The 19,586-nt window shown below is 39.6% G+C and overlaps 1 pseudogene; it reads right to left on the reverse strand.

Moving 5' to 3' along the window:
* Window positions 1-394: 394 nt before the first annotated feature.
* Window positions 395-13,160, reverse strand: LOC129564381 (eukaryotic translation initiation factor 2 subunit 3 pseudogene; annotated as a pseudogene).
* Window positions 13,161-19,586: the final 6,426 nt, after the last annotated feature.

Genomic DNA, 19,586 nt, shown 5'->3' on the forward strand with positions numbered 1-19,586 from the left:
AATCCAGGACTCCCGCATTGCAGGCAGATTCTTTACCAGCTGAGTCACAAGGGAAGTCAATACAGAAGTATAAAAAGTTTTTTTTTTTTTTCCCATGGAAACAAGCCCTCATGCCTGAAAGGATAATTTTATTTGAATCTATTTTCACTCAAAATTTTAAAAAATAAAGCAACATAAAATATGGGGAAAGGGAAGTTGGTCTTTGAGAATTTGTCAAATCTTACTGCTACAACAATCCTTCAAACCTAGAGCTACTCAAAGATGAATCATGAAAAATAAGAACAAAGATTTTATTTCAAACAGGTTCAGTGGCATGTCTACTACAGCAAAGTCTGGTTGTAGCAAACAGTTTCCTTTCAAATCTGCACTGATGTATTAATTAGACATTATTTGGGAATGATTAATTTCTGGTAAAATGTCGATTCAATCCAACATGATGCTAATTTCTACATTTATTGTGGGCTCTATTTCAGTACTAGAGGTTAAATTTTCATCACCAAAAAATGAGAATAACCTTACAGCTACTACTAAGGTAATGAGCTGTGAAATTACTTTCCCACTATTGTTCTGAAAATATACCCCTAGATTGTTAAGAGAAATTCCAACTTCATTCAAATCTGTTATTTAATTCTTCAGTCATCATCTACTGTCGGCTTGATTGTCACTCCTCTTCTTATTTGACCCCAACCAATTAAACGCCAGTGTTTCTCAACTCTTCGGCTAAGTGCAATTTTTTCTCCTACTTCTGTGCACACAGGATTAGTCAAGACAATTTTACCCAAATCAGCCTTGACTGCACTAACTCTTCCTCCTGTCGACAGGGATCCTATATTCACCATAAGCACTTCAGTCTTAGACAGCTTCTGTACTTTCGCTACTTTCTTGTCTCCTTCAGTGAGAACACCTAGAAGCCTCCTAAGCAGGAAGGAGGAAATTTCCAATTCTGTGAAGATCTCAGGTAAAGTTCCAACTGCACCAAGTACTTGCCCCACCATTCTGTCAGCCCGGCACAAAGTGGGGTCAATTTTTGTTCCAACTCCAATAAGACCTCCTGGGGCAGGATACTGAAGATCATTATGCTCTGCGAAAAGCGATACAATTTTGGAAAAGATAGGTTTACACATGAGTTTTCCTTCACTGTCTTTGGAAACAATAGCAGGTCTGACTTCTATCTCCTAGCCCACCTTTAATACTCCTTTTAGAATACTACCACCAGCTACACCACCCTTAAGGTCATCAACTTCACAGCCAGGTTTGTTGACATCAAAGGATTTAATAACAATAAGCCTGGGTTCTGAAGTAAAGTCTCTTGGGGGTACTGGAATTTTTTTTACTATGTACTCACAGGCAACTTCAATATTGTATTTTAGCTGAGCAGAAATTGGGATAATAGGAGCGCCTTCTGCTACTGTACCTTGAACAAATGCAAGGATCTGTTCATACTGTTCTTTAGTCTGGCTTTCTTTTACCAAATCAATTTTATTTTGTAGAATCAAAATATGGTTCAGTTTCATGATTTCTATAGCAGCCAAGTGTTCAGATGTCTGAGGCTGAGGACAAGACTCGTTACCAGCTATCAACAGAAGAGCGGCATCCATCACTGCGGCACCGTTCAGCATAGTAGCCATCAGAATATCATGGCCAGGACAGTCAACAAAGGAAACATACCTGACTAATTTGAAGTTCCCTTTGGTCCCTGGATGTCTGTAGGAAACTCATCGGGTGTGCTACTTCCACAGGATCTATAACATTCTGGCCGAGGACAACTCGGGTCATCAAGTTTATAAATCTTAGCATTGGCATAGCCAAGTTTGATTGCAATATTTCTTTCCAGTTCAGTTTTGAAACGGACAGTGTGGACTCCAGAAATAGCTTTTACAACTGTAGATTTCCCATGAGCTACATGACCAATTGTACCTATATTAATTGTGGCTTGTCTGCTGATAACTTCATGTGAAAGTGGCGTCAACTTGGAAACATCCAAAGTGGCGAGATCTTGCCGAGAAAGGTGCGGCTGCCCTAAAGTCACACCAGCCTCGCTCCCCGCCGCCCCCCCGCGCCATCTTGCCCGGAGAGCTATAAAAAGTCTTAATTCAGAAGGAGGTCAGTGTCAGGTCGCTGCCAGTTGTCTAGAAATCTCTTTTTACAGATGCCAGCATAATACCATCCAACAACTTCACTAACCAAGTGACTGTGGTCAGAGAGCAAACCCTCCACCAAGAAAACACTTTATGGATTATTTATTGCTGTTGTTTAGTCACTAAATCATGCCTGACTTTTTTGCGACCCCATGGACTGTAGCCCACCATGATTCTCTGTCCATGGGATTTCCAAGGCAAGAATACTGGAGTGGGTTGCCATTTCCTTCTCTAGGGGATCTTCCAGACCCAGGGATCGAACCTGAGTCTCCTGCATGAGCAGGCAGATCCTTTACTACTGAACCATCAGGGAAGCCCCTTATTGATTATTATTTGCAACTTAAAAGTGAAGTTGCTCAGTCGTGTCTGACTCGTTGCGACCCCATGGACTGTAGCCTACCAGGCTCCTCTGTCCATGGAACTTCCCAGGCAAGAGTACTGGAGTGGGTTGCCATTTCTTCCTCCAGGGGATCTTCCTGACCCAGGGATCGAACCCGGGTCTCTTACATTGCAGGCAGATGCTTTACCATCTGAACCACCAGGGAAGCCCACAACTTAAAGGCACCACCTGATAAACAGAGAATTCACACCCAATATTTTCATCAGCAATATAGAGACTCAATTTATTCAACACATATTATTTGAAAATTTACTCTATGTCAAGTACTAGGATAGAGTCTTGAAAGGACAATTGTCAGAGAACTTTGCTGTGAAGAATTAGAAAATCAGATCCGAAATCTTTCACAAAAGCCTGACAATTAGAAGTTGTGTCAAGCTACTCTAAAGGCAAGGTTAAGCTGATAGTCATAGGATAGATAATAACATCCAACTTTTAATAACAAATTTCAGAAGCTAAAATAAATAAATACTACATCTGGTTTCTTTTAAGTCTCTCTTTGGCCAACAAATCATAAGATCCACATTCTGAAACAGTAGACGATAATCACACAGTTATTAAGGTAAGTGGTCCATTGCTTCCGGAAACACGGTGGTAGTCAGTGTAACAATCCTCTAAAGATGCCCACATTCCAGAACGTGTGAATGCATTACTTTACATGGCAATATGGACTTTGTAGATGCAAATAAATTAAGGATCTTGAGACAGGGAGATTATCCTGGATTATCCCAGGTGGGTTCAGCATGATCAGGAGGGTTCTTATAAGAGGGAAGCAGACTTCTGAGCTCCAGAATTATAAAAAGAAAATTTGTATTGTTTTAAGCCACTAAGTTTGAAACTAGTACAATGGCTGACTGAGGGATGTCCATCGGAAGTGACAGTGAACTCACTTTTGTAGAAAGCTGGGTGAATGGAGACAACAGAAACAGGATGCCTGAAGGAAGCACTGAGGCACAAGTGTCAATCTTGCAATGTGGTCACTATGAAAAATGGTCACTAATTCTGAAACTCCAGTACTTTGACCATCTGATGCAAAGTGCCTACTCATTGGAAAAGATCCTGATGCTGCAAAAGACTGAGGGCAGAAGGAGAAGGGGGCAACAGAGCATGACTTAATGGACATGAGTTTGAGCAAACTCCGGGATATAGTGAAGGACAGGGAAGCCTGGTGTGCTGCAGTCCACGGGGTTGCAGAGTCAGACACGACTTAGCAACTGAACAACAACAACAATTCTTTGATTTCCCTTGAAAAGGTGGGGCTTATGTGCCCTGCCCTTGAATCTGGATTCCTTTTGGAACCAATAGTGTGGAAATGCTGACATATGACACTTGAGGCCAGATCACAGGAAACCACACAGTTTTCACTGAGAAACAGGACTATCCTTATGTTCTTTTTCACTTTGTGAAATTGTAGTTTGATAAATGCTTGTATCTTTTAGGGTTAATACCAGCAGGAGTAAATGCACTTCATCAAAGAAAGAAATGAAGCTGCACTGAATCTAAGATTCCAGTTCAAACAAATTATGGGCAATTTTCCTCTGCTTTTTTTTTTTGAAAGACATTATGCCAATCTTTGGGCTCATTTTCTCACCAGTTTTGGACATAGTTCTCCTTTCACCCTGTGTTTGGCCATTTTTATACAAGAATTATTTTGAATGCTACTTCCTTCATTAGACCAAATGGGAAAAATAGTTTCTACTCTCCAATCTGGAATATAAGAGTCAGGGCTGACTTCAGCAATGATGACATTGTCATAATCATCATCATCATTATTAATTATTATTATTTCCATAATTTTTTAAGCAGTAAGGACATTTATCTCACATAACAAGAAATCCAGATTTAAGTACCTTCAGGTTTGGGTTATTTACATATGCTCTTATCTTTCAGCCTTCACTGTGATCCTTCTTAGACCATCCTTTTCTATCTTATTAGCTTTCAAATATTTATAAAATTGAAGATTCATCCTGTAGCAACACATACTACTTGTGTTAATGGACAACAAGATTACTTGTTTCCATCCATTCTTCTCATTCCTTTCTAGTTTAAAGAAAGCAATTATTTTCCTGGGGATATTTGGCCATATCGACAGGAAAATTCCAAAATTATTTCTGATAAAGTAGTTTTTCAACTTTGCTTAATTAAAGAGATGAACTTTGCTTGAGCTTCAGTTAGTATAATGAGTTCTTTGTGAAGATATAATAAGTGGTGGTTCTATATTAGAAAAGCCGCTTGAAATAGCATATGTAGAGTTCCAGTTCAGGTTAAAAAAAACACTAAAACGTGATTTTTATAGGTAGCTTACATCAGTGACTGTGAAAGTTATGTGATTTAGACATGAGGAAAATTTTTTATTTTTATATAATTTCAAATTTAAAGATCTCTTATATACCCTTCACTCAGATTCATAAACAGTTTCTACTTTGCCCCATTTGTTTTCTTGTCATCTCTGTGCATGTGCATATGTAATTTTTTTGAACCATTTTTGAGTAAGTTGAGGATATCACTTCTCTTTATTCCTAAATTATTCAGAGTGGATTTCAAAAAGGGACATTTCTTACATAGATTTTTATTATCCATTTCCTCTTAAAAATCTGACTGTCTTTCAAAGGAAATTTCAATTAGAGCATATTGCTATAACTAGGTCAAACTTACAGGTATTGTGTGCTTATTAAACTGATAGTTCCTGAGGGTAGAAAATTCTCTCTCCCCACCTACAGATATGTAAATTTTGTTCTAAGTTCCTTTTGTCCTGGTGAGTGCTGAGGGGAGAGGACAGAGCTTCTGAATTCAAAACTAAAAGGAAGCCAAAAGTTTAATTCATGAATTCACTCAGGGTGCCTGTTTCCTCACAATATGGTCTGATTAAGTTCGTAAAGTGTTTCTGGATTTTTAGGAATGTGTGATTTCAAATGATTTTAAACTAGACCCAGGTCTTTGTTGCAGCCACACAAAAATTAGGAGACTCATTTTTTTATTTAGTGATACAATTTTTCAGTTTAGGCAAATTTCTTTCAGACTCTTTTTTTCTGAATAAATGATACAAATGAACTTATTTATTAATACAAAACAGATTCACAGATCTTGAAATCAAATTTATGGTTACCAAAGGGGAAATGTGTAGGTGAAGTGATAAATTAAGAGACTGGAATTAACATATACACACTACTGTAGGTAAAATAGATAACCAAAGCAGGACCTAATGCATAGCACAGGGAACTCTACTCAATATTCTGTAATAACCTATATAGAAAAAGAATATGAAAAAGAACAGATACATATATGTATAACTGAGTCACTTTACTGTACATCTGAAACTCACACAAATTGTAAATCAACTATACTCTTATAAAAAATTTTATAAAAAAGACTTTTTTATGGATTCTGGAAAAGTCCATTTCACCCTACATCATACTTGTTCAAGCTTTTGTGAAGCACAAGTTACTGTCACCTTCCAGGAAAACATGGTCTCATTTCTAATTTCCTACAATGTTCTTACTTTCAGTTCAACTCCCTAATAGCATAATTTCTTTTACTTCTATATTTGTTTGGACATATAAAACTCATTTTAATATTATTTATTTATTCTTTAGCTTCATTTAAGTCACTTAGCCATCAAAACTGGTAGAAATAACTGCTTCCAGTGCCCACGTTTCAGCTAACGTACAATTTTATAAACTTCATTTCCCCAAATGCTACAGTTTTTAAATGATTACTTTAAATGTCAAAATATAGTTTTAAATGTACAATAAAATAAAATACATTATTGCTTAATATATTTCATTCAACTTTATACAATGCAAGATGCAAATTGTGTGATTAATTGAAGGCATCTGATAGCAAAAGTGCTACTGGAAGCATGGAGTAGATAGGAACTGGGTTGGAGCAACTACTTTTTAGTGAAATTGCTGAAATTCATAGCATACTAAATTGGGAGGTACTACAATCATCCACAGACTTAGAATTATTCCGAAGTATATAATGGTATCTGAGGTTATTACACTGATTTGATTTCATTTTCCAATTGTCTATTGTAAGTACTGTGTGCATGCATGCATGCTAAGTTGCTTCAGTCATGTCCAAACTTATGGACATGTTCCTGACAGGTTCCTCTGTCCTTGGGATTCTCCAGGCAAGTACAATTTATTTTTGTATATTGACCTTATATCATGCTAGACTCACATATTCTACTAGTCTTTTTGTAGATTCTTTAGTTTTCTGTATAAACAATTATCATTTATAAGTCATCTTAAAATATGATGCTGTGAAAGTGCTGCACTCAATATGCCAGCAGTGGCCACAGGACTGGAAAAGGTCAGTTTTCATTCCAATCCCAAAGAAAGGTAATGCCAAAAAATGTTCAAACTACAACACAGTTGCAAAGTAATTTGCTACCACACTCTAGCAAAGTAATGCCCCAAATTTTCCAAGCCAGGCTTCAACAGTACACGAACCGTGAACTTCCAGATGTTCAAGCTGGATTTAGAAAAGGCACAGGAACCAGAGATCAAATTGCCAACATCTGTTGGATCATCGAAAAATCAAGAGAGTCCCAGAAAAACATCTATTTCTGCTTTATTGACTATGCCAAAGCCTTTGACTGTGTGGATCACAATAAACTGGAAATTTCTGAAAAAGATGGGAATACCAGAACAACTGATCTGCCTCCTGAGAAATTTGTATGCAGGTCAAGAAGCAACAGTTTGAACTGGACATGGAACAACAGACTGGTTCCAAATAGGAAAAGGAGCATGTCAAGGCTGTATATTGTCACCCTGCTTATTTAAGTTATATGCAGAGTACATCATGAGAAATGCTAGGCTGGAGGAAGCACAAGCTGGAATCAAGATTGCAGGGAGAAATATCAATAACCTTAGATATGCAGATGACACCACCCTTATGGCAGAAAGTGAAGAGGAACTCAAAAGCCTCTTGATGAAAGTGAAAGAGGAGAGTGAAAAGGTTGGCTTAAAAACTCAACATGCAAAAAACTAAGACCATGGCATCTGGTCTCATCACTTCATGGCAAATAGATGGGGAAACAGTGAGAAACTTTGTTTGGGCTCCAAAATCACTGCAGATGTTGACTGAAGCTATGAAATTAAAAGATGCTTGCTCCTTGGCAGAAAAGTTATGACCAACCGAGACAGCATATTGAAAAGCAGAGACATTACTTTGCCAACAAAGGTCCATCTAGTCAAAGCTATGATTTTTCCAGTAGTCATGTATGGATGTGAGAGTTGGACTATAAAGAAAGCTGAGCGCTGAAGAATTGATGATTTTGAATTGTGGTGTTGAATAAGACTCTTGAGAGTCTCTTGGACAGCAAGGAGATCCAACCAGTTCATCCTAAAGGAAATCAGTCCTGAATATTCATTGGAAGCACTGATGTTGAAGCTGAATCTCCAATACTTTGGCCACCTGATGCAAATAACTGACTCATTTGAAAAGACCCTGATGCTGGGAATGATTGAAGGCAGGAGGAGAAGGGGACGACAGAGGATGAGATGGTGATGAGATGGTTGGATGGCATCACCTATTGGATGGACATGAATTTGAGTAAGCTCCTGGAGTTGGTGATGGACAGGGAGGCCTGGCATGCTGCAATACATGGGGCTGCAAAAAGTCAGACACAACTGAGTGACTGAACTGAACTGAACATCTATAAATAATGGTAGCTTTACTTTTTCTTCCCAATTTTCGTGTCTTTTTTCTTGCCTAATTTCACTGGCTAGGACTCTTCATTTATTATTATTATTATTAGTTTGGTCATGCCTGGTGGCAGGCGCGAACTTAGTTCCCTGACCAGGGATTGAGCCTGCACTCCCTGCATTGGAAATGCAGAGTCATGACCACTGGCCAGAGAAGTCTCAAATATTTTAGTGAGTATTTTTTTTTTTTTTGGCCATGAGGTATGCTGGATCTTAGTTCCCAGATCAGGGATGCATCAGGGATCAAACCAATGTCCCCTGCAGTTGAAGTTTAGAGCCTTATTCACTCAACCACCAGGAAAGCCCTGGCAAGGACTCTAAACAGCACTGAATCAAATTAATGAGAGCAGATATCTTTCCCTTGTTCCTGATCTTAGGAGGAAAGTGCTTAGTATTCCACCATTAAGCATAATCTTCACTGTAGATATCTCATAGATATTCTTTATTGGGTTGCAGAAGATTCCTTCTATTCCTAGTTTATATAGAAAACCCTCCATCTTAACATAAGGCTAAATAATTGACCAAAAATAAAAATCAATACTGCCTTGGAAAAATTTGGAATATGCGAGGTTTCTATATATTTTCCTTTTACCTTAGAGTCTCACACAAACCCTTCCTTTCCCCTGAACCTTGTCCTAGTAGCCTCAGCTCTTTGGAACTAAAGACATCTCCTAAACAGAAGGTAATCCCCAGTCTTAAAACTTGCCTCCATGCAAAATGGTCCAACACACTCTGTTAAAATCCCAGAAAAATACCACCTAAAGATCAAAAGCCCTTCCAGTTTCTTACAAACCATTCAATCTCCCTATCAAAAGCGGCACAAATGGTAAAGAATCAGCCTGCCAGTGCAGGAGATGCAAGAGGTGTGGGTTCTATCTCTGGGTCAGGAAGATCCTCTGGAGAAGGAAATGGCAACCCACTCCAGTATCCTTGCCTGGGAAATCCCATGGACAGAGGCGCCTGGAGGGTTACACTCCATACGGTCGCAAAGCCTCAGATGCGACGGAGCGTGCACACACACACACACACACCAGAGTCCTATCCTCAATCTAGAGAAGGAAAGGAAAATGGGAAAAGCAGAAAGAGAGCAGGCTCTCAGCTTTTCGGCTCCCAGGTGCCTCTGTGGATAGGGCTCTTTTAAGTAAGTGTGAGGGGCACTGCGTGGGTCTAGGAAGAGGTGGTGCGGATTTAAGCAGTGAGGTGAAAAGAGCCTGGATTGGCAGTAAAGAGACCTGGGTTCTGTTCTGTACTCCTTTCCTTCATAGCCTTTGACTTTGGAGAAGGCTCCCTAGCGACCTCCCTGGCTTCAGTGCCCTCACCTGTAAAAAACACTGATTGAAACAAAACATGAACTCTGAGTGCCCTCTGAAACTCTGAATGACTTGATTCTAGATTAGGACAACTAAACATACAGAAAGACTGATGGTTACAAAATGACAAATCTATTAGATAGCAAGTACAAATACCCTGCGCAACTGTTTACTAGATAACTGGGAGCCCCATTCACCGCGAGGTTATCAACCTGGGTTGTGACCTTAGATATTGATTACTCTGCTTCACATTTATCTCCTCAAATGGATCACAGCTTCCTAGTCAATAATGTCCCACACGGGACAGGACTTTGACAGGGAAGAAGTGAGAGGAAAATCTCAAGTTACAGTACCGCCCAGGAAGGAGTGAGGAAGCAGGGAAGAAAAAGCTGGGAGCCGAAATGTTCCCTTACTTTAATGGGGGGAAGAGCAAAGGCAACTTACATGCATTAATAGGAGTGCTTCATTAGGGGACATCCCTGGAGATTCAAGATGTCCCAAGACTATAGAATAAAATTAGTTGGACACCAGAGTAATATAGTTTCAATGCCAATTCAACACTTTCAAGTTCCATCATTGCTCTATTGAAGCTAACTTGGTCTTGGCTTTCTTCAGACAATGCACATTTTTTTTCCTTTCTTATTTTTTAAATTATGAAAGTATGATAACACATTTACAGGAGACTTGAAAAATACAGAATAAAGTTACATATAGTTCCACTATAGGTTACCATCATTTTTTTAAGTAGATAAATTAAGATTTTTAATGAGGATTTCAATATCAAACTCAAAAATTAATAGAATGAATAGACAGAAAAGTAGAAGGATATAGTAGACCTGAAAAGTACTATGAAACAATTCAATATAATTAAGATTTATACAATTTTCACACAACAGCAGAATACAAATACTATTCAAGTTTCCATAGACTATAAACTAGGAGACACTGGAACATACCAAGGGACATAAAGTAAGGTGCAAAAACTTCATGGTTTAAAGGTATTGAAACCATAGAGTCTGTTCTTTTATCACTAGGACAGTGAAGACTCTGCATTAAATGTCATTAGTGACTGTATAACTGTAGCGATTTTAAAACATGGTTACAAATTCTTTGATACTTCTACCGACAGGTGGGGATCAAATCCTTCCTTTGAACATTGGCAGGCTTGTGACTGCTTTAACCAATAGAGTCTAGTAAAATTGGTGCTATATGATTTCTGAGGCTAGATCAGAAAAAGTGATGTAGCTTTTACCTTGTCTGGTAGAACATTCTGACTTGGAGCCCTGAGCTGCCATGTGAGATGTCAGACTATTTTGAGACACCAGGCTGTGAGGGAGCCCAAGTCACATGGAGGGACCATGAGTAGGTGCTCAAGTCATCATTCCCAGTCTATAAGACATCACAGACCAGACACCAGACATGTGAGTGAAGAAGCCTCTAGATCAGTGGTTCTCGACCTTTTTGGCACCAGGGACCAGCTTTGTGGAAGACAATTTTTCCATGGACAAGGATTGGGGGGAAGGTTTCAGGATGACTCAAGCATGTTACATTTATTGTGCACTTTATTTCTATTATTATTACACTGTGATATATAATGAAATAATTACATAACTCACCCTAATGCAGAATCAGTGGGAGCCCTGGGCTTGTTTTCTTACAACTAGGAGGTCCCATCTGGGGGTGATGGAGAGTAATGGGGAGCCACTGTAAATAAAGATGAAGCTTCACTTGCTTGCCCACCACTCACCTCCTGCTGTGTGGCCCTGTTTCTAGGTACCCATCCATGGCCTGAGGGTTGGGAACTCCTGCTCTAGGTGATTCCAATCCTTAGCCATTCAAGCCACTTCCAGTCATCTGATTCTTCGTAGCTGAGGCATCAGAATTTTTGACAGTGTGATAAGCCACACTTGCTGGTTCCCTGCCTGAATTCTTGTCACACAGAATCTGGGAGCATAGAAAGATGATTGTGACTTCCTGTTACTAAGTTTGGGTGATTTGTTACACAGTAATACATAATGCTAAAGCTGAAACTGCAATACTTTGACCACCTCATGCGACGAGTTGACTCACTGGAAAAGACTGATGCTAGGAAAGGTTGGGGGTGGGAGGAGAAGGCGACGACAGAGAATGAGATGGCTGGATGGCATCACCGACTTTGTGGACAAGAGTTTGAGTGAACTCCAGGAGTTGGTGATGGACAGGGAGGCCTGGCGTGCTGTGATTCATGGGGTCGCGGAGAGTCGGACACGACTGAGCGACTGAACTGAACTGAACTGAACTGAATACATAATGAGAATAATGACCAACAAATGTGATTTGATCATCCTACCCAATACTTTTTATATTCAAAAATTTAAAAACAAAACTGCTTGGAGAATATCTTCTAATTTTTCATCTGGGAAATACCAAAATGAAAACTTATTGGAGATTCAATAAATGTTCTTATATGTGAGTCAGCTGATATTTACTCAGCACCCACTAAATACAGAACTTAGCATAAGTTTTAAAACAATAATATGGAATACAATACAGTCTGCCCTTTAGGAATTTGCATCTGAATTGAATGGCTAGGTCAAAATACAGGACAAGGGTAAATTTACTTACAAAAGGTACACTAGCCTAACTTGAGGCAGTATGGCATAGAGTTTACAAGCTAAAGGATCTCAACCACCTGGGATTTGAATCCTTAGGTTCAGATTCAGACCCCTCACTTCCAGCTGTGTGACCTCAAGCAAGCTACTTAACTCCTTCATGCTTCAATTTTTTCTTCTGTAACATGGGGTTATCTGGAGTATTTTCTCATAAGGTGTTTAAAAGGACTTAATGAGCTAATGCATGGAAGGCATGAAAATGGTATCTGGAACATACTAAGTTATCAATAAATGTTAAGTGTCAATTTATAAGAGTATTGAGAGGATGCTTAAGACATCTCTCACACTGGTGAATGCAGACTAAAGCCAAGTTTCATCAAAATGTCACTTAGGGAATTTCCTGGCAGTCCAGGGGTTAGGATTTGGAACTTTCACTTCCAAAGCCCAGTTTCAACCCCAGTTGGGGAACTAAGATCCTGAAAGCCCTGTGGCATGGCCAAAACTTTTTTTTTTTATAAAATAAAATGGCATTTAAAAGTCCAGATACTGAAGGCTCAGATGTGCCCCCAGGAGCCTACGGCTGAATCCTGTGTCATCCTTCTCCCCTCCATAGTCAATGACTCCCTCTGGCCCACCTTTCTCACCTGGCTATGGGTATGATGAAAGGGCTTAAATTTCAGAGTTAGATCCTAAGTTCTAACTCTACCACTTACCTTTGTGACCTTGAGCAAATTAGCTTGCATTTCTCAATTTCTCCAACTGTGAACTGGAGAAAGCAATACCTACATTCATGGAGTGTGGTGAGGACAAAGTGAAGAGGAAAAGTTAAAATTTTACATAACGTCCTTCTTCTTATGCCTCTGTAACTCAGCTTGCCCCTTGCAAAGTCTAGATCACATAGGTCATGTAGTCTCAGAAAGTGGGGACTTGCAATACTAGAAACTGGAGTTTATCTCACTCACCCTTGTCCTGCTCTTTGCAATCGCCCAGCCCCTACAAACTTGCTTAATCATGCCTGTCCAGATCAGGCATCCCCCTCCCCATCTTGACCACTGTTCCTGCACGTGCAAAACCCTTTAGTTTAAACCAGGTTATTAACAGCTAGTGTTACCCACTACAGTTTGTCTATAAAAACTCTGTAATCCCTTTGTTTGGGGCTCAGAGCTTGGAGTGTTAACTCCTCTGGGCCTGCTGGCTAATAAACCTGAGCTCTCCAACTGTCTGAATGTGGTACTTGGTTTCTCGAGTACTGGTTTCTGCAACAAAAGTGCTAAAGAACCTAACATGTAATATTCACTTGATAATTCCTTTCACAACGGGGAATGAGGAGAGAGGTTAAGAAAGATGTCTCAACTACGTTTTACATTTTATGCTTGTTTATACACAATTCTTGTGTATAATTTTATATATAATTCTTGTGCCTGTCCTTGGAACAGCCTTATGAAGCAGTTGCCTTACCACGGGTAAGGTTTATTATGTCCTAAACACACAATGCCGTTGGATATGTGTTACCATCCCAATCCTAACAGAATCTAGACATTCATGCTTTGAGGCATCAAAGCTTCTCACAGGTCAGAAAAAGAAAAACATTTTTTCTGCTTCTTTTTTTTTTTAAGCTTTAGCATATTTAAAAGTTACTCTTCAGACAAAGTCAAATACCATATGACATCACTTCTATTTGGAATAAAATAAAAAAAAGATAGAAATGAACTTATTTACAGAATGGAAAGAGACTCAAAGAGAAAACAAACCTATGGTTATGAGAGGGTAAAGCTGGGGGGAAGGATAATTTAGGAATTTGGGAGTAACATATATATACTACTATATATAAAATAGATAACCAACAAGGACCTGCTGTGTAGTACAGGGAACTCTTACTCAATATTCTGTAATAATCTAAATGGGAAAATAATTTGAAAAAGACTATATATATATATATATATATAATTGAATCACTTTGCTGTACATCTATAATAAACATTGTAAATCAATTGTACTTCAATAAAAAGATTTAAGGTTAAAAAACAATCATTATTACACAGAAAAAATTTAGTAATAATAAAAGCCAGAAGTCAATTCCTTCTGTCTCCATTAATATTAAACACTTATAATGAAAAAAAAGTTTTCTGAAGCAATAATGAAAAAGAGTGGCATACAACAACATATATGAGGCTCACAAACAATGCTGAGGAAAAATAGACACAAAAAGAGTGCCCACTGTATGATTCCATTTACATAACACTTAGGAAAATGAAAGGGCTTCCCTGGTGGCTCAGATAGTAAAGAATCAGCCTGCAATGTGGGAGACTGAGTTTGATCCCTGGGTTGGGAAGACACTCTGGAGAAGGGCCTGGCAACCCATGCCAGTATTCTGACCTGGAGAATCCCATGGACAGAGGAGCCTGGCAGGCTACAGTCCATGGGGTAGCAAAGAGTCGGACACGACTGAGCGACTGACAAGGAAAAGGAAAGACAATTCTATGGCATTTGAGGGCAGAATTATGCTTACCTTTGTTGGGATCCTGCCTGAGAGAGAGAACGAGGAAGGCTTTAGTGATTCTGGAAATGGTCTCATCCTTGATCTGGTTCATAATGCAATTGAGTTCATCTCAAAAAATTGTATCAAGCTGTAAGCTTAAGATTCATGCACTTTCCTGCATGTGTGCTGGACTTCATTAAGAAAATGTCCCAGGAAGGTGCTGTCATTACTACTTCCCTTTAATTTACAGGTGGTGGGGATGAGCAAGAGGAGGGTAGTATGGGGGCACTTACATGTGGCTTTGGTTGTTGACCAAAGCCTTCATTTTGATAATTACTTTTAATTTAGCAGAAAAGGCCTAACGCAGCGGCAACAGTGTGATTCAGCTCTCAGCTTTCCCACAGCATTCTGTGAAATGAAGGCATGGCGGGGGGATGTATGTATTTCTTTCCTTCATATGTAAAGGGCTTATAAATAGTAATACCAACCTCAGTGCCAGGCAATTCCTAGGAAATTGATTGTTAACTGGGGTTAAGAGTTCTCGGTCTGACTTTGCTCCACCAACTCTTCTTGCTTCTCATTAATTCCCAGAAAGTACCCTGTGCCTTGATGGTTATTGCTTAAATACATTAAACTCAAGTTAAGGGTCTGACAATGTTTAGCTGTGATAATGGAAAACACAAGGAAGTTCTCCCAGCAGACACATTCATTGTTGCGTGTTTTTATTTAACTAATTTTCTTCTAAATTTTTGAGTAACACCATGGAATGATGCACATGGACATTTTTTGCAGATGTGGTTGCTTGTGTTCATGTTTAAAGGCTCAGAAGTAATAACACGCAACCTGCCCAGAAGCCTCACTAAAAAACTTTGCAATGGGTTCATCATTTCAGTGAAAATTTTCTGTTTAGATCCAAGCTTTCTATGAGGAAATATTTGAAGAAAAAGCATTAAGTAATTTATCAGTTCTGCATGAATTTAATGCAAAGACATTTACAAAAGCCAGAAGAGTTTGGAACATAGGGAGCAGCCCTTTATAACAACATTTGCCCCATGCCTCTTTAGAGGGTGAACAGAACTCTTACTAGGGCTTTCTACTCAGTAGAGGAGAATCATCCCAAGGCAATTACAAGTGGTTCTTGGAATAGAAATGTATACACATTTCAAGTTCTTAAAATCCTGTCCATTTAATTCAACCAAATGAGCATTTTTTGCAAACTTCTTCATGTGCAAGGCAGGGCAGTGGGGAGATTGTTGACTGTGAACCCCTTGCCTTTGGTAGCTCACCATCAAGTGAGAGAGAGGGACAGACTAAGACAAGAATATAGGTCAGAAAGCTTTCATCTCTATAATTAAGGCAAACTGTGCGTGCTTTAAGAAAACAAAGTTCATTGCAAATGAGACACATTCATGAAGATCACCCCCACTGTGAGAACTCGAAGTATTTGGACTAATTCTCAAATTCTTCTTGGAATCAAGTTCCAGAGAAAGAGTATGACTAGACATGCAAGATCCCCAAGCAAAGGCTACTTGGTTGAAAAATATTTTGAGGGCTATCTGGGTCTCTTCTTAAACTCACTTATTTGAATGCCCTGGTTGGGAGGGTGGGTGATGGGGGTTGTTTAAAATTCAAATTCACTGGCCCTACTTGAGAAAATTAAATTAGGATACTGTATCTGGGGGTGGAGCCCAGACATCTCATTTAAATAAGGCTCCCTGGTGATCTTTTAGGATGCAGAAGTTTCAAATCATTGAATTAGGGTCTCTCAAATCTACAAAAAACGTTTTGCCCTAACCATCACCACCACCAAGAACACATCTTGTCTTGGCAAGAGCTAAATTCATAGCATCCAAACTCCCCCCAAGTACTTTCCAGGTAGTTTACTGTTTTAAGATTTGTGTTTAGCTTCTTGCAGGCCAGGACCATTTCTGATTCACTCTTAACCTTCAGGGCACACCAATGATCCACTCAGTATATATTTGATAAGTGGAGAAATGAATTCATATTTGAATGATGAGCGGCCTTCTTTCAAAATGTTCCTATGATCAAAACATTCATCCAAAATAAACATTAACCTGGAAATTATCTGAATTCTATAAGACTGGAGGTGTGTACATGTGCAAAGTCCCTGTTTTGGATGCCACACCTGGTGAAGGTAGAACCTGGTAGTTTCAGACATAGGATGCAAAATTGAAAACATTTGTCTGTGACGATCAGGAGGGATACAACTGGGGTTTGTGTTAAACTGAAATTTAAGTGTCTACATGGACTACTAAAAATAAATTCGTATTATTGTTTTTCTTTTCATCCATCCATGTATAACCCATGGTTAATAATTATATACCTTTCTACCTTCCAAGGTTGAGGAACATATATGTGAAATTTATAAATTGTGCTGTGCTATACTAACCCCAATTTTTATTATCACTTCTACTTTCTTTGGGCAAATATTTCTGTGGTAATTATTTCACTTGATGTGTGTCTTCCCCAGTCACAGCACACTCCAAGGAACGTGAATCCCTCACACTGAAGTGTGCCCCTTGGGCAAAGTAAAATGATTTTAATAGTTGTTTAAGAAAAACAGAGCGGGATGCTATGTGAAACAGATGCTAAATGCTAAGTGAAACAGAACTTTTAAAATATTATCCTGTCTGGGATCCTTTCATTTCAGTTCAGTTCAGTCACTCAGTCATGTCTGAATCTTTGCCACCCCATGGACTGCAGCATGCCAGGCCTCCCTGTCCATCACCAACTCCCAGAGTTCACCCAAACTCATGTCCATCCTGTCGGTGATGACATCCAACCATCTCATCCTCTGTCGTCCCCTTCTCCTCCTGCCTTCAATCTTTCCCAGCATCAGGGTCTTTTCAAATGAGTCAGTTCTTTGTGTCAGGTGACCAAAGCATTGGAGTTTCAGCTTCAGCATCAGTTCTTCCCATGAATATTCAGGACTGATCTCCTTTAGGATGGACTGGTTGGATCTCCTTGCAGTCCAAGGGACTCTCAAGAGTCTTCCCCAACACCACAGTTCAAAAGCATCAATTCTTCAGTGCTCAGCTTTCTTTATAGTCCAACTCTCACATCCATACATGACTACTGGAAAAACCATAGCTTTGACTAGATGGACCTTTGTTGACAGAGTAACGTCTCTCTTTTTAACATGCTATCTAGGTTGGTCATAACTTTTCTTCCAAGGAGTAAGCATCTTTTAATTTCATGGTTGCAGTCACCATCTACAGTGATTCTGGAGCCCCCCCAAATAAAGTCAGCCACTGTTTCCACTGTTTCCCCATCTATTTGCCATGAAGTGATGGGACCAGATGCCATGATCTTAGTTTTCTGAATGTTGAGCTTTAAGCAAATATTCTAAAGGGCTTTCTAGCCCTACTCACCAAGCAAAATGTCTATCCCACATTTCATGCAAAGATGGGCTTGATAAAGGACAGAAATGGTATGGACCTAACAGAAGCAGAGGATATTAAGAAGAGGTGGCAAGAATACACAGAAGAACTGTACAAAAAAGATCTTCACGGCCAAGATAATCACGATGGCGTGATCACTCACCTGGAGCCAGACATCCTGGAATGTGAAGTCAAGTGGGCCTAGAAAGCATCACTACAAACAAAGCTAGTGGAGGTGATGGAATTCCAGTTGAGCTATTTCAAATCCTGAAAGATGATGCTGGGAAAGTGCTGCACTCAATATGCCAGCAAATTTGGAAAACTCAGCAGTAGCCACAGGACTGGAAAAGGTCAGTTTTCATTCCAATCCCAAAGAAAGGCAATGCCAAAGAATGCTCAAACTACCGCACAATTGCACTCATCTCACACACTAGTAAAGTCATGCTCAAAATTCTCCAAGCCAGGCTTCAGCGGTACATGAACCGTGAACTTCCAGATGTTCAAGCAGGTTTTAGAAAAGGCAGAGGCACCAGAGATCAAATTGCCAACATCCGCTGGATCATGGAGAAAGCAAGAGAGTTCCAGAAAAACATCTATTTCTGCTTCATTGACTATACCAAAGCCTTTGACTGTGTGGATCACAATAAACTGTGGAACATTCTGAAAGAGATGGGAATACCAGACTACCTGACCTGCCTCTTGAGAAACCTGTATGCAGGTCAGGAAGCAACAGTCAGAACTGTATATGGAACAACAGCTGCTGCTGCTGCTAAGTCACTTCAGTTGTGTCCGACTCTGTGTGACCCCATAGACGGCAGCCTACCAGGCTCCCCTGTCCCTGCGATTCTCCAGGCAAGAACACTGGAGTGGGTTGCCATTTCCTTCTCCAATGTGTGAAAGTGAAAAGTGAAAGTGAAGTCGCTCAGCCATGTCCAACTCATAGCGATCCCATGGACTGCAGCCTACCAGGCTACTTCATCCATGGGATTTTCTAGGCAAGAGTACTGGAGTGGCTTGCCATTGCCTTCTCCAATGGAATAACAGACTGGTTCCAAATAGGAAAAGGAGTACGTCAAGGTTGTATATTGTCACCTTGCTTATTTAACTTATATGCAGAGTACATCATGAGGAACGCTGGGCTGGAAGAAGCACAAGCTGGAATCAAGATTGCTGGGAGAAATATCAATAACCTCAGATATGCAGATGACACTACACTTATGGCAAAAAGTGAAGAGGAACTCAAAAGCATCTTGATGAAAGTGAAAGAGGAGAGTGAAAAAGTTGGCTTGAAGCTCAACATTCAGAAAATGCAGATCATGGCATCTGGTCCCATCACTTCATGGGAAATAGATGGGGAAACAGTGGAGACAGTGTCAGACTTTATTTTGGGGGGCTCCAAAATCACTGCAGATGCTGATTGCAGCCATGAAATTAAAAGACTCTTACTCCTTGGAAGGAAAGTTATAACCAACCTTGATAGTATATTAAAAAGCAGAGACACTACTTTGCCAACAAAGGTCCATCTAGTCAAGGCTATGACTTTTCCCGTGGTCATGTAT

This window comes from Moschus berezovskii, chromosome X, assembly GCF_049115385.1.
Source record: "Moschus berezovskii isolate FMDL1 chromosome X, NW_MosBer_1.0, whole genome shotgun sequence".
Classification (NCBI taxonomy): Eukaryota; Metazoa; Chordata; class Mammalia; order Artiodactyla; family Moschidae; genus Moschus; species Moschus berezovskii.